At 36.8% G+C, this 14,114-nt stretch overlaps 1 pseudogene; it reads left to right on the plus strand.

Moving 5' to 3' along the window:
• The first annotated feature begins 1,735 nt into the window (after window positions 1-1,735).
• The window catches only part of LOC142177071 (gibberellin 2-beta-dioxygenase 8-like), a 42,202-nt pseudogene continuing 29,823 nt past the window's right edge, over window positions 1,736-14,114 (plus strand).

Here is a 14,114-nt window from a genome sequence, read left to right on the forward strand (position 1 = left end):
TGATCCTTTGGTGAGTCTCCACTTCCTATTGGCGAAGTAATTCTCGTACCCGTCTCGATCCAGAGCGATCCCTGAAATCAAATTCATTCGCAGATCTGGTACGTGCCGCACATCTTTTAAAACTAATGTGCATCTGACATTTATCTTGATACAAATGTCGCCAATCCCCACAATCTTTGAGTGACTGGTATTTCCCATCTTGACCATTCCAAAGTCTCCTGCTTTGTACCTACAGAAGAATTCTCTTACCGATGTGGCATAGTAGGATGCTGTTGTATCAACCACCCATTATGACTCTTGGCTTACTAAGTACAAAAGAACCACCGAATCACTGTTTTGCACTGCAGCAGTTGTGTTGTCATCATTCTTCTAGCCAGTGCTCTCGCCTCGACCTTTCTTTGGGCAATCACTTTTGAAGTGACGAGGTTGATCGCAACTGTAGCAATTTCTACCCTTTGACCGGTTCCTAGACTTTCCACGAGCTTTGGATTTTTCATGCCTACTCGATGCTCTATAAAAACTTCTTCCTCTATTTTCCATGATAAGAGCATGCCCTTGATTTTCGGGCTTCTTCCTCATCTTATCATTGATAGGATGGCTGATGTGACCTCCTTTAAATCGATGGTATCTCTATCGTGCAGGATGGTTGTTACCAAATTATCATAGGAAGATGGCAACGAGTTTAGAAGCATGATAGCCTTATTTGCTTCAGTGATTGTTTCTCCAAGGTTTGCCAGCTGCATGATTAATCTATTAAACATATTTAAATAGGACAAGAAATTTGTACCTTCACTCATATGGATGGCATAAAGCTGCTTTCTAAAAAAAAACTTGTTTGTTAAGGATTTGGACATGTATGGACTTTCTAGTCTCTTCCAATTACCATATGCACTATTTTCAACCCCGACATTATTGAGTACTTCATCGGACAAGTGCAGTTTGATTGCACTAGCCACCTTCTTATCCATGTCTTCCCAATCCTTGGCTTTTATGGTTTCTGGCTTTGCCTTTTTACCGTCTAGTGCAATATCTAACCCTTGTTGATTGAGTAGGTCCCTCATCCTTCTTTGCCATATGGAGAAACAGTCATTACCGTTGAATCTTGTTACTTTATATTTTACTCTTGATATTTGTTTTTGTCACAAAGTAAAATTTATAGTAAATAATATTTTTGTGAATGATCAGAACCTATGCTCTGATACCAGTTGTTGGGAATAAACCCTCACATAAATAATATTCACGGTATACGACTATAATAAATACGGATTACTAAAATACTATAACCAACGGTAATAATAAGAGAAACAAGGACACCGAGATTTTTACGTAGAAAACCCTTATGAATAAGGAAAAAATCACGGCCCGAGAGGAGCAACTGATTTCACTATATAAAGGATTTTACAATTTGTGGTACCGAGTAAAATACCCCAAGACCACTAAACACTCAAAAGAAATAACCCTCTTTTGATTTTTTCACCTCACTACAATACCGCTTAAACTCTCTATATTTTTTCTCACAGAGTATTTTGCTTCTTACTCTGTAATTCACTATCTTTCTCTTTGTTTTGGTGTGTCTACAAATGAAAGTAGAGGCACCTATTTATAGTTGCAGAATGCCCATGATGATATATGTAATGACATCAACACTACTGCAAAAGTCTGCTCAAATTTTTTCTAGTATTAATTGGTTGGCTTGAAGTTTTCAAAGCAAAAGAAAACTTCTATTCTTTTACATATGGGATGGACCCAACAAGAATCACCTGATCCTCCATTTCAAGAAACATACAAGCATCTTTTTGACAACATAAGTAATGAATATGATTCAAAAAATTACCAAAACCTCTTCTTAGTGGAGGAATGCGAGTTGTCTCTTATCGATCTTGACCAACTAAATTATGGAAACGAACTCGAGAGAGAGGAGTGCAAGAAAAAAATAGCCAAAGCTTCAAAGAATGGATTTTTTCCAAGTGATAAACCATGGAGTTTCACATGATATTTTGGCCAAAATGAGAATGGAGTAAGTCAAGCTTTTCAAGAAGCCGTTTAATGAAAAAATGAATATTGACAAGAATCTTAACTTCTCCGAAGGAAGTTACCATTGGGGAACGCCGACAACTACTTGCCTTTGACAACTTTCTTGGTCGGAAGCTTTTCTTATTCCTCTCTCTGATGTTTTCAGTTCAAAGGGACTAAGCAACCTCTGGTACTCGAAATTTTCACTCTTATATTTTACTTGATGTGTGTGCAGTGACGGATGTAAGATTTGACCAAGGGGATTCAAAAAATGGAAAAGGGTTAGAACTGTCCCTGACGTATCAGCTTTAGTTTATAAATGCCCCTCGTTCACCTATTTTGCTAAGACTGACCTTACCGTTAAAAATCTAGCATATTTGTGCCCTCAGTTCTAACAGACTACTTATCAATTAATAAAAGATTTTGTTAATTCCACGTGGTCATTTCTAACTGGCCATTCAATATGGCACACCCCCAATCCATATTTCAGCCACCCATTACCCATCCAAACCGACCCAATCGAGTACAAGTACTTTTAGCCCAAAAACACCCAATCATAACAAAAATAGCCCATGATCCTAGTATAAAGGTTTTCCATTACTTCAATTTCAACTCCAAATTTGAAACTTTCTCCTTCAATGTAGATACATTATTCAAATCTGCAGCTTTACTACTAATCATATTGTTACACCTCGCATTATTACGTCGATGTTACGCTCTGCAATAATTTATTATGACGATATTACGCTCCGCAGTAATTTGTTACGGCGATGTTACATCCTGTAGTATTGTACGTTGAATTTGTCGTAAGATAATTGACATCAGTTCAAGGACAAGATTATTTGCAGATTATAAGTATTATACAATTTCAAACAATTGATGAGTAGATTCGTGAAGGTGAAAGGGTAAACGAATCAAAGAAAATGAGTTTCGTCGAAATTTGACAATTTGGGATAAAATATGGTCCGAGCTATAATACATGATATTTATGGACTAGTACCATACAAGGTACTACATGACTATGATAGTAAGGTGTATAAGGTATATTAAAAGTGAGTAGTATTTTAAGTAATTTGAGATAATTCTTAATTATGTGAATAATTGATTAATTATTGGTTAATGGGGGAATTAACTAGTTAATTAAGAATTTATGGGTAATTAATTAAAGATTTTGGATAAACTTAGCCCCCCCCCCGACGTGGCAGCACCCTTTTAATCTTTAATGACTCATAAAGAAGATTGGGAGGTGGCACATTTAAATGATTTATGTGACACCAAAGCCTTGAAATGTAGGCCTGCCTAAGAGTTAAAGATAACTTCCTAATTCAAGTCACTTTCTAATCTCGTAAGAGAGTTTCAGCCAAGCACATAGAAACATTACAATTCAGATCACTTTCTAATCCAGGGAACATAGCAACGTTAATTCACTTTCCAAATAGCAACGTTGCTGCTAAGTTCTTAAGGAAAGGTTTGGCCAAGATTTTCTTTGCATAGCAACGTGATTGCTTTGAGCTTTTCATATGACTTGTTCCGTATTTTATCGTAATTAACGTGTGATAGAGGATTGTCAAGAGAATCGACTCAGGTATGTTAAGGCTATCCCTTCTTTCATTTTGGCATGATCCAAATGATACAAATTAAATGAGCAAAATACGCAACTTTCATAAATGACTCTATTCATAGAAATACTAGGGGTGTCTATATTTTTGATTCCCCATATGTCTTATTATTCCATCATCTGTTGACGGGTCTCAGAAAATACGTAAATTGATAAAGTTTATTTCATGACTTTAATCAAAAGCATAATGGTCCTATTACGTTCCGAGAGATTTTATTGACGTATTTCATATGCATTTCATTCATTTATACCTGTATATTGACCCATGACCAGATGGCGCCAGATGGCGTTATATACGCGTATATTATATATATATGGGATATGGAAAAAGGTTACGACGTTATATACGCACCACCATCTGATCAGCTGGTATACGTTGATGATTTGCCCACAGTGGCCGAAATGATATGATGGGATGCCCTCAGAGGCTTGATGATGTTATGAACACATATACCTATGCATGGTATGACATTTATACGCATATGCATGACATTATAAAAATAAAATGATTCACAGAGCTATGCAGACGTACATGTCGAGTCTTTTACTCCATGTTTCTCTCATGTCTATTATTTACTGATTTTTATTCCTTACATACTCGGTACATTATTTGTACCGACGTCCCTTTCGCCTGGGGACATTGCGTTTCATGACCGCAGGTACCGATAGACAGGTCGAGAATCCTCCAAGTAGGCGATCAGCTCAGCGGAAGATGTTGGTGAGCTCCATTTGCTCCGGAGTTGCTTGTTTGGTGAGTATGATTTAGATGTGTATTGTTTGGTATGGCGGGGCTCTTTCCTGACCTTTATGACATTTATGTATTCTTAGAGGCTTGTAGACAGAGGTCATGTACGTAAAAGATTGCATGGCCTTGTCGGCCTATGTTTTAGTGTACGAGTGGTTATTTTGGTCTTAGAGGCCCATATGTCTTAAGTATAAGTTGGTATTTCATGTTGCATTCTACTTATCTCACGACAGTCTCCCAGGCTCAGTTATCTATGATAGTATGATACGAAAAGATACGTTATGTTGGTACTCGGTTAAGCAAGGTACCAGGTGCCCGTCGCGGCCCATCGGTTTGGGTCGTGACAAAAGTGGTATCAGAGTAGTTCTGTTCTAGGAAGTCTACAAGCCGTGTCTAGTAGAGTCTTGTTTATGGGTGTATTGTGCACCACACTTATAAGCAGGAGGCTACACGGCATTTAAGACTGTCACTCTTTCTTCTTACTCTAGATCGTGTGGTAGAGCTCAGTTGTAAGAACTCAATTTCCTAAACTCTATCTTATTCATGATACGACAATGCCTATATCCAGAAAGACGGTTGGTAAGAGATATAGCTGTGGAAGAGTTGAGTCAGAGGAACTTGATTTTTCATGATGCTTATGATGAGTAAATGTGAAGTTTTCAGCAGAACATGTGTGTAAGCTTCTTGATAAGGAGCCTTAAGGTAAGAATATCTACCCATATGGTGAAAATCAATGTGATATTCAGGAGGTACATATATTTTTCAACAAGTAAAAGAAGCAAGGTGAAAAAGGGTACGAGGCACCCAGTTAATGAAGATTATCAGTATTTGCAACTCAGGCACAGAAAAATAAGCATTTTGAGTTACCTTCAATGGTAACAGAGGTATGTACGATCGGCCATACCCATCTTAGTTATGCCTTATGGGAGTTGACAAATATGGTTTAAGAGAAGGACGGGGTATCAGGATCCCGTTGGGGTTAAAGTAACACAAAATGATGGATGGGTTATTTGTGTCAGTTGACATTTTCGAGGGATATTGCAAATGTACTACTCCTTATGAGACGCTCAGATGGTGCACTCTAGAATAATACAGCCAGATATGAATACTAGAATGTTCAAAGACAGGCACTGGAATCTTGGAAGGAATAAATATTACCTTAGTATGGCTCCCGTCCCTAGTAGAGAAAGAATGTTAGGCAACCCGAAGAGCCAATGGATGGAGCAAAGGGCGCTAAAAGCAAAAGAATATCTTGTTCGAGTTTTCAGAATAAAGTGATAGACATAAATGTTAATGGGAAATACGAAGAGAATTAATGAAGTATTATGAGTAATATATGATACATGGATAACAATGGTAGATCAAAAAGATGACAGTATTACAGAATCTATAACCAAATGAGGGAAGAGACAAGAGGTGACAGGCCTTAAGACAACAAAAGAGTATAGGCTATACAGTCATATCCTTATTCCGAGAAATAAGTTCGTGACTCCAACGCGACTACCAGAAAGGAGAGTTAAACCCGAGAGTAATAGAAATCAGTATGGGCTGGTGAACAAGATAAACTAAACATGAATTAGGGGCTAAGTGATTTGATAATAGTCAGCGTCATGAGAGTTTCAGATTTGCTTTCCGACGATAATAGAATGAACAACAGAAAAAGATTCATGAGGAATTCAGAGAATGGTCATTCAAGAAAACGCTTCCCTAAAGCAAGCAAGGTGAGTAAAGTTAAGCTTAAGGGACTATGTATGCCAGTTACACTAAGTGTCACCCTCGCAAGTGAGGAATTTCATTATCCTTGGTACAGAAGGATTACCGCGAGGAGAGTAAGGATCATCGATAATGTGAAAAGATGCCAAAGATGAAAAGGTAAAACATCTATATGTAGATCGTCATAGCTTCAATTCTTAGTACTCCCCTAAAGGGGCGAATATGGAGTGATGTGGCATTAAGTCAGAATTAAGTGGTTTTAGTAACTACGGAATGGTAAAGTGAGAATGCGATAAAAATGAGAAAGGGATGAGATTGCACTCATTCAAATCCTACAGATATGCAACGATTCCAGGACATTATGCAAACACGACGTCAAGGAGAGGAAGTAAGGGTTCATACCCGAGATGTTATTAATAGATAAAGAGCCAGTGCAAGACGTAAGTTAAGACAAAGGAAATAACCCAAGAAAGATTATGCGGAATATTAATATGGGAATGGACCAACGAGCAGTTAGTAGTTGATTCAGGAAGAGTCTAGTTATGGCTAGACAAGAGGTTGCAGACAAATTAACAGATCATGCAAGATAAACATAGTGAACCCCAACATGGGAATTCAGTCTCATAAATACGACATCGTGACCCTTGAGAAATATTCAGACAAGAGTTAGGGTAGTTAAAGGTACCGTATGAATGTTATGGAAATAAAAGATAGTCTCATTGGGAAGACAATCAAAAATTCAGTTCAGGGGCAACCCTACAAGCATAAGGGCATGGAAATAAGTAATTACAGATAATTATAGGTGAGGAAGAACATCAAAAATTCCTACAAGTATACGATGTGATAAACTTGTAACTTTACAATAGCCAGAAGGTCTCCATAAATACTACAATGAAAGACTAGCTTAGGAAATAAGGAAGAAGGCTTCAAGCTAAGCACAGTGACCTAAAGAGGAAATTGTCATGTAAAGAAAACAGTCTCACTACAACATTGTATGCACTCCATGAGAAAGTGGCACTTACCGTGGCTAAGGAATGGGAAGAAAAATCAAAAGTAATATTCGAGATCATATGAGTTGCATGAAAATTTTGGCATGCGTGGGAACTAAGATAAGCTAAGTATGCATGCAACAAGTGGAAAAACGACCAGGAAAAGTAATTGCTTACATTTAAAGAAAGTGCAGAAGGAACGAAAGGAATTATTCGATCAGTGATCCAGATTGAGTTACGTTATGAATGCACTTAATATTTCGGAGTATTATCAATGCAGCATATATGTTAACAATCATACAAGCCGTAGAAGAGTCTGGTATAAGTTAAAAGAAAGAATTGAGCCCAGGTCATAGACAAAGGATTGAATTGTTAGAAGATTGTATGGATATTCCATAGTGTCCATGAAGGGATAAAGTAATAATTAATACCATGAGCCGCAGATCGGAAGATAGCTTAAGCTTACATAAAGGCTGATCAAAAGGAAGAGAAATATAAAGAGTTACATCAACTAAGTAAATTAGTAGTCTGATTATTGGACCCAGAAAATTATATAAATCATGATTGAGACCACAATGGAATCACTCTTAATATCAGAGGTGCAAGAGAGATAGTACAACAGCCATATACTATAACGGCTCTACGATAAAGCCACTTAGAAGAGTACCAGCCTCATAAGAAGTCAGTATGAAACTCCCACCGGATTGTGTATGCACATGAGGTGCAAGTGTTATAATAGAGCTTCAAGTCGTGAATGTGAATTATACCTATGTGGAAGGGAGGTCATGAAAGAGATGAAGATGTGGTGTGATATTTTAAGGTAAGTAAAGTAAAGATGAACAACGTACGAGATACTCAGGTGCAGAAGGTTGTGAATAATCCATACTGCATATAGAAAGCTAGAAGTGTTGGGATTCAATATCCAGGAATGGTAGCGGCGTTGTCAATGGCATATCTTCCAGCCTATGGTTTCTAGGTACCAAGAGGCCTAGTTAAGAGAGCAAAGAAGAGTTAAAAATGATGTGATGTCTCGCTTGATGTTCCAGAATAACACAAGGAAATCTATGGTGCAAGAAAGTTGAAGGAAGGTTGCGAATAATATAAATAGATATGTGTAGGTCGCAAGCTAAAGTATGGTAAAGCGACAAGGTTTTAGAAAGACAAGAGTAAGAATAAAAAAGGGCAAGTAAGAAGGTGACGAAAATGGATAAGTCCTCGGGATTAAGCCAGTGAAAACAAGAGAGATGATAGTTTCTCTAAATTATAGAAAGCTCAGTATAGCCTGAATGAACTCAAAGGAGTCTAAGACAAGTAGCATTTAGAAAAGGTGGAATGCTGCCCTGGTAGTAGAATGAGGGTGTGATTGCGATAGATAAAGGATGGCGTTTGGGCCTTCAATTGAGTAATGACTTGAAGAGGATTTCATGAATTGTACGGGATTAAAATACCCATGTAAGGTGAATCACATTGGAATACTATAAAGCACGGTTATGGAAGTCTAGTATCACCCCTAGGTGGATCAATCTAATTACTCTAGATGTCCCCGATGAGACGTGAGCCCTAGCGGCAGTGTTACATAAGAGGTCAAGTTATCAGTGGTAGATGATGGATCAACATTAAGGTGAATCAATAATAGATGAATAAAAGTTCAACAATATGAGATGAGATCAGGCCGTCATACTTAAGATGAATAGTAATGAGAAAGCATTAAAGGTATTAGATTTATATATATAGGATAAGCAACGAGAGTAACCTGGAGTTTGGTAGCAGACCTCAGTAAGATTGGGGGACCTACTTAGATGTAGTAAAGCCATAGACGCCCAGAAGGACAACTTATCATAATTTTATATATGTTCACAAAATGAGGCCTAGAGATTGGCTAAAAGCTGGAGGAAAAAGGAGAGAAGAGTCGTATAGACGCACGTACAAGGACAAAGTCATACAGGCTGCATGATAGAAGGTAGCAACAATTATGAGATTGGAAGGATTCCGACCACAAGTCGTGGTATGAGAAAGAGGCCTAGAGGGGAAATGCATTGGCCTTTAGATTTATTGACAGAACAATTGCCTAGATGGCAAGGAGAGAATACTAAAGTATTCGGAAGACAAAGGTTATGAAAATGATAAGTGCATCAATCAACATTCGAGGACGAATGTTCCAAAGGGGGGAATGATGATACGTCTCGCATTATTACGTCGATGTTATGCTCTGCAGTAATTTATTACGACGATATTACGCTCCGTAGTAATTTGTTACGACGATGTTACACCCTGTAGTATTGTACGTTGAATTTGTCGTAAGATAATTAATATCAGTTCAAGGACAAGATTATTTGGAGATTATAAGTATTATGCAATTTCAAACAAATGATGAGTAAATTCGTGAAGGTGAAAGGGTAAACGAATCAAAGAAAATGAGTTTCGTCAAAATTTGACAATTTTGAATAAAATACAGTCCGAACTATAATACCCGGTATTTATGGACTAGTGTCATACAAGGTACCACATGACCATGATAGCAAGGTGTATGAAGTGTGTTAAAAGTGAGTAGTATTTTAAGTAATTTGAGATAATTCTTAATTATGTGGATAATTGATTAATTATTAATTTGAGTGGGAGATTAGCTAATTAATTAAGATCTTTGGATAAGCCTAAAGAACATCAACGTGGAAGCAAAGGACCTTAGATAAATGTGACTCTTAAATCTTTAATGACTGTTAAAGAAGATTGGGAGGTGGCACATTTAAATGATTTATGTGACACCAAAGCCTTGAAATATGGGCCTACCTAAGAGTTAAAGATACTTCCTAATTCAAGTTACTTTCTTATCTCTTAAGAGAGTTTCAGCCAAGCATATAGAAACGTTACAATTCAGATCACTTTCTAATCCAGGGAACATAGCAACGTTAATTCACTTTTCAAATAGCAACGTTGTTGTTAAGTTCTTAAGAAAAGGTTCGGCCAAGATTTTCTTTGCATAGCAACGTGATTGCTTCGTGCTTTTCATACGAGTTGTTTCGTGTTTTGTCGCAATTAACGTGTGATAGAGAATTGTCAAGAGAATAGACTCATGTATGTTAAGGCTACCCGTTCTTTCTTTTTGGCATGATCCAAATGATACAAATGAAACGAGCAAAATACGTAACTTTCATAAATGACTCTATTCATAGAAATACTAGGGGTGTCTATATTTTTCATTCCCCATGTGTCTTATTATTCCATCATCTGTTCATGGGTCTCAGAAAATACGTAAATTGATAAAGTTTATTTCATGACTTTAATCAAAGGCATAATGGTCCTATTATGTTCCGAGAGATTTTATTGACGTATTTCATATGCATTTCATTTATTTACACATGTACATTGACCCATGAACAGATGGCGTTATATACACATATATATGTATATGGGATATGGAAAAAGGTTACGGTGTTATATACACACCACCACCTGATCAGCTGGTATACGTTGATGATGTTGCCCACAGTGGCCGAAATGATATGATGGGATGCCCTCAGAGGCTTGATGATGTTATGAACACATATACCTATGCATGGTATGACATTTATACGCATATGCATGACATTATAAAAATGAACTGATTCGTAGAGTTATGCAGACGTACATGTAGAGTCTTTTACTCCATGTTTCTCTCATGTCTATTATTTACTAATTTTCATTCCTTACATTCTCGGTACATTATTTGTACTGGCTTCCCTTTTGCCCGGGGACACTGCGTTTCATGCCCGCAGGTTTCGATAGACAGGTCGAGAGTCCTCCAAGTAGGCGATCAGCTCAGTGGAAGATGTTGGTGCACTCTATTTGCTCCGAAGTTGCTTGTTTGGTGAGTATGATTTAGATGGGTATTGTTTGGTATGGTGGGGCTCTGTCCCGACCTTTATGACAATTATGTACTCTTAGAGGCTTGTAGACAGAGGTAATGTACGTAAAAGATTGTATGGCCTTGTCGGCCTATGATTAGTGTACGAGTGGTTATTTTGGTCTTAGAGGTCCGTATGTCTTAAGTATAAGTTGGTATTTTATGTTGTATTCTACTTATTTTACGACAGTGTCCCCAACTCCGTTATCTATGATAGTATGATATGAAATAATACGTTATGTTAGTACTCGATTGAGCAAGGTACCAGGTACCCGTCGCGGCCCATCGGTTTGGGTCGTGACACATATCATCAACCATCTTCCGAAGCTTATTCCTTTCTTGACGAAGGGAATCCAATGAAATCGTTTGCTAGTGGATAAACATTCACACATGAGGTGGAAGTTCTTTATCGTACCATTTCCAATAACGACAACCATTAGTCTCATAACGAGGACATTTATATAATCTATGACCACCATTCATAGGTATTGTAGCAGTTAAATAATTGGCTATCACTCTGCAATAACAAACACGAGAGTCACCTGGGTCACGAGAAGAAGTTAAGGAAGATTCAGACATTTGAAGCAATAAAAAAAATCAAAGGATCAAAGATTTCGAGTTAAGAGATGGAAGATGTGAGATGAGAGGAGAGAAATTGCAGTAATTTGCAGCAAGAAATAGGAGAAGAATGATATAAATCGGGTGTTTTGGAGCTAAAAGGGTTTTTACTGGGTTGGATCGATCTGGATGGGTAATGGTTGGGCTAAAATATGAATTGGGGGTGTGCCATATTTATTGGCCAATCAGAAATGGCCACGCGGAATTAACAAAATCTTTTTTTAATTGATAAGTAGTCCGTTAGAACCGAGGGCACAAATATGCTAGATGTTTAACGGTAGGGTCAGTCTTAGCAAAATAGGTGGACGGTAGGCATTTATAGACTGAAGCAGATAAGTTAGGGGCAGTTCTGGCCCTTTTTCGTTCAAAAAATAAAAAAAAATAAACACACGAAAAAATTAAGAGAATTTAACATCTTATTAATAAATATATATATATATATATATATAAAAAAAAAAAAATGATCTTATATATACAGTGTAATTTTCAAGCAAAGAAGATTCCGTTAATCATAATAAAAAATAGATTTTGAGCTTAACTCACCCAAAAAACTAGTCGGACTCTGATAATAGTGGGGATCAACTTGACACTAATTTTCTTTATTTGGCTTAGCAGCTTTTGATCCAAAATCTGTCCAATTCGTCCGACAACATTTGGGTGCTGCCGATTTGGATAGATAATTTGATAATTGATATGATGGTTTTTTGACGTTGTGGGGCTTCTTACTTGAGGATCCAGTACTCTATTATACTAGTAAGATATGTCCCCCAAATAAAGTGTAAGTGTATCAATTGAAAATTACTTTCTAATGTATGCATTTGGCATGTTTTTTTGGGAGATGTCTCATAGGATGTCTGCCGTGCTTCTAAAATTAATTTAGTAAGAAAGTATTTTTATTGATAAATAGTTGTATTTGACTAATTAATTTGAAAAAATATTTTGAGCAGCAATTAATGTTTGACAAGCTTTTAAAAAAGTACTTCTAAGTCTCAAAAGTGTTTTTTAAAAGAAATATTTTCAGTGAGAAGCAATTATATTTGGCTAATCAATTTGAAGAACACTTTTGAGCAACAATTAGTGTTTGACCAAACTTTAAAAAAATACTTTTAAGCGTATTTTTCTCAAAAGTGCTTTTCAGAAAAAGTGTTTGGGGAAAACCTACTTTTTCTATTTCTTAAAAATTGCTTCTACTTTTACTCAATAACATTTTTTTCCTTCTAAAAATTTAACCAAATACTTTAACTTTGGAAAAAAATACTTTCGCCAAACAATACTTTAAGCCAAAAAAAAAAAACAAAAAAAAAACAGGGGCAAGCAAGCTATTAGTCTTTCATCCTCATTATTTTAGACCAGGTACTGGTAGTCAACCTAAAAAGGAGAAAGTTAACACTGGACCACCTTACCCAATTAGGATATAAGGAGCCAGGTTGATTAGTTACTACAATAGCTTATGTTTTCCTTCTAAAAAAGAAAAAGAGGATCAGGAGCTAATTATAGGGAGAAATAAAAGATTATCAGCCCACAGAATTGGAACTTATAACATTTTTTAAAGTAAAATCCACATCATTGTGGTGGGGTTAAGGCCAATATTAACCCCTACCTATATATTAAGATCCAAAAAATAAGATATGGACTAGGGAGACGTAATGCCGAACCTATCCAGTTACATAATGTAAGTTATTAGACATACCTAATTACTTTGTTCTGTAGAACTTAGAAATATTTCTTTTATATACATTGTATAAAGAATTTAAACGGTTTCAATGAAACTTAGTGCGAATAGCAAATGTTTACGCTATTTGCCAATTCACGAAGGAACCTTGGAGCAACAGTAAGTTATTTTCGTATTACTTATAGGTCACGAATTCGAGCTGTGAAATCAGTCACTGATACTTACATTAGGGTAAGCTATCTATATAAAACTCTTGAGGTGCGGAGTTACCCCGGATCCTACGTGAACATGTGATACTTGGTGCACCGAGCTGCCTTTTTTATTCCCCAATTTATCTTCTTAGAGTCTATAAATAATAATTGCTTGGAATTAGCAAGATTATTAGCAACAACATTATCTGAATTAGTACAGCAATTAGCAAGATTATTAGCAGAGGAACTTGGACATAAGTCAAATTATTTCAAAGAAACATGTTTGCCAAACACTTGCTACCTAACAATGAACAGATATCCAGCTTGTCCTATTTCTCTAGAAGTCTTCGGTCTGTTTGTTAGAATCTCTATTCCTGAAATGATTCTTGGTTCGGTCGCTCAGGAATTATCGAAGATACCCGCTGTTGAATAGTCGGACTATTTCCTCTCTCAACTGTCGGCAATCCTCCATTCTGTGGCCGTGAGTGCCATGATATTTACATATCTGGTTAGGATCCTTTTGGGTTGGATCGGATTGTAGAGGTCGAGATCATTTGGTATCTTTGATGCGTCCGATAGCTGATACAATGGCGGCATCATCGACATTAAAGTTTTATTCTGATAACCTCGGTGCTTCATTAGGCCCGATTGGCCTATCGAAGCGTTTTTCGGTCA

Source organism: Nicotiana tabacum, chromosome 23 (assembly GCF_000715075.1).
Source record: "Nicotiana tabacum cultivar K326 chromosome 23, ASM71507v2, whole genome shotgun sequence".
NCBI lineage: Eukaryota > Viridiplantae > Streptophyta > Magnoliopsida > Solanales > Solanaceae > Nicotiana > Nicotiana tabacum.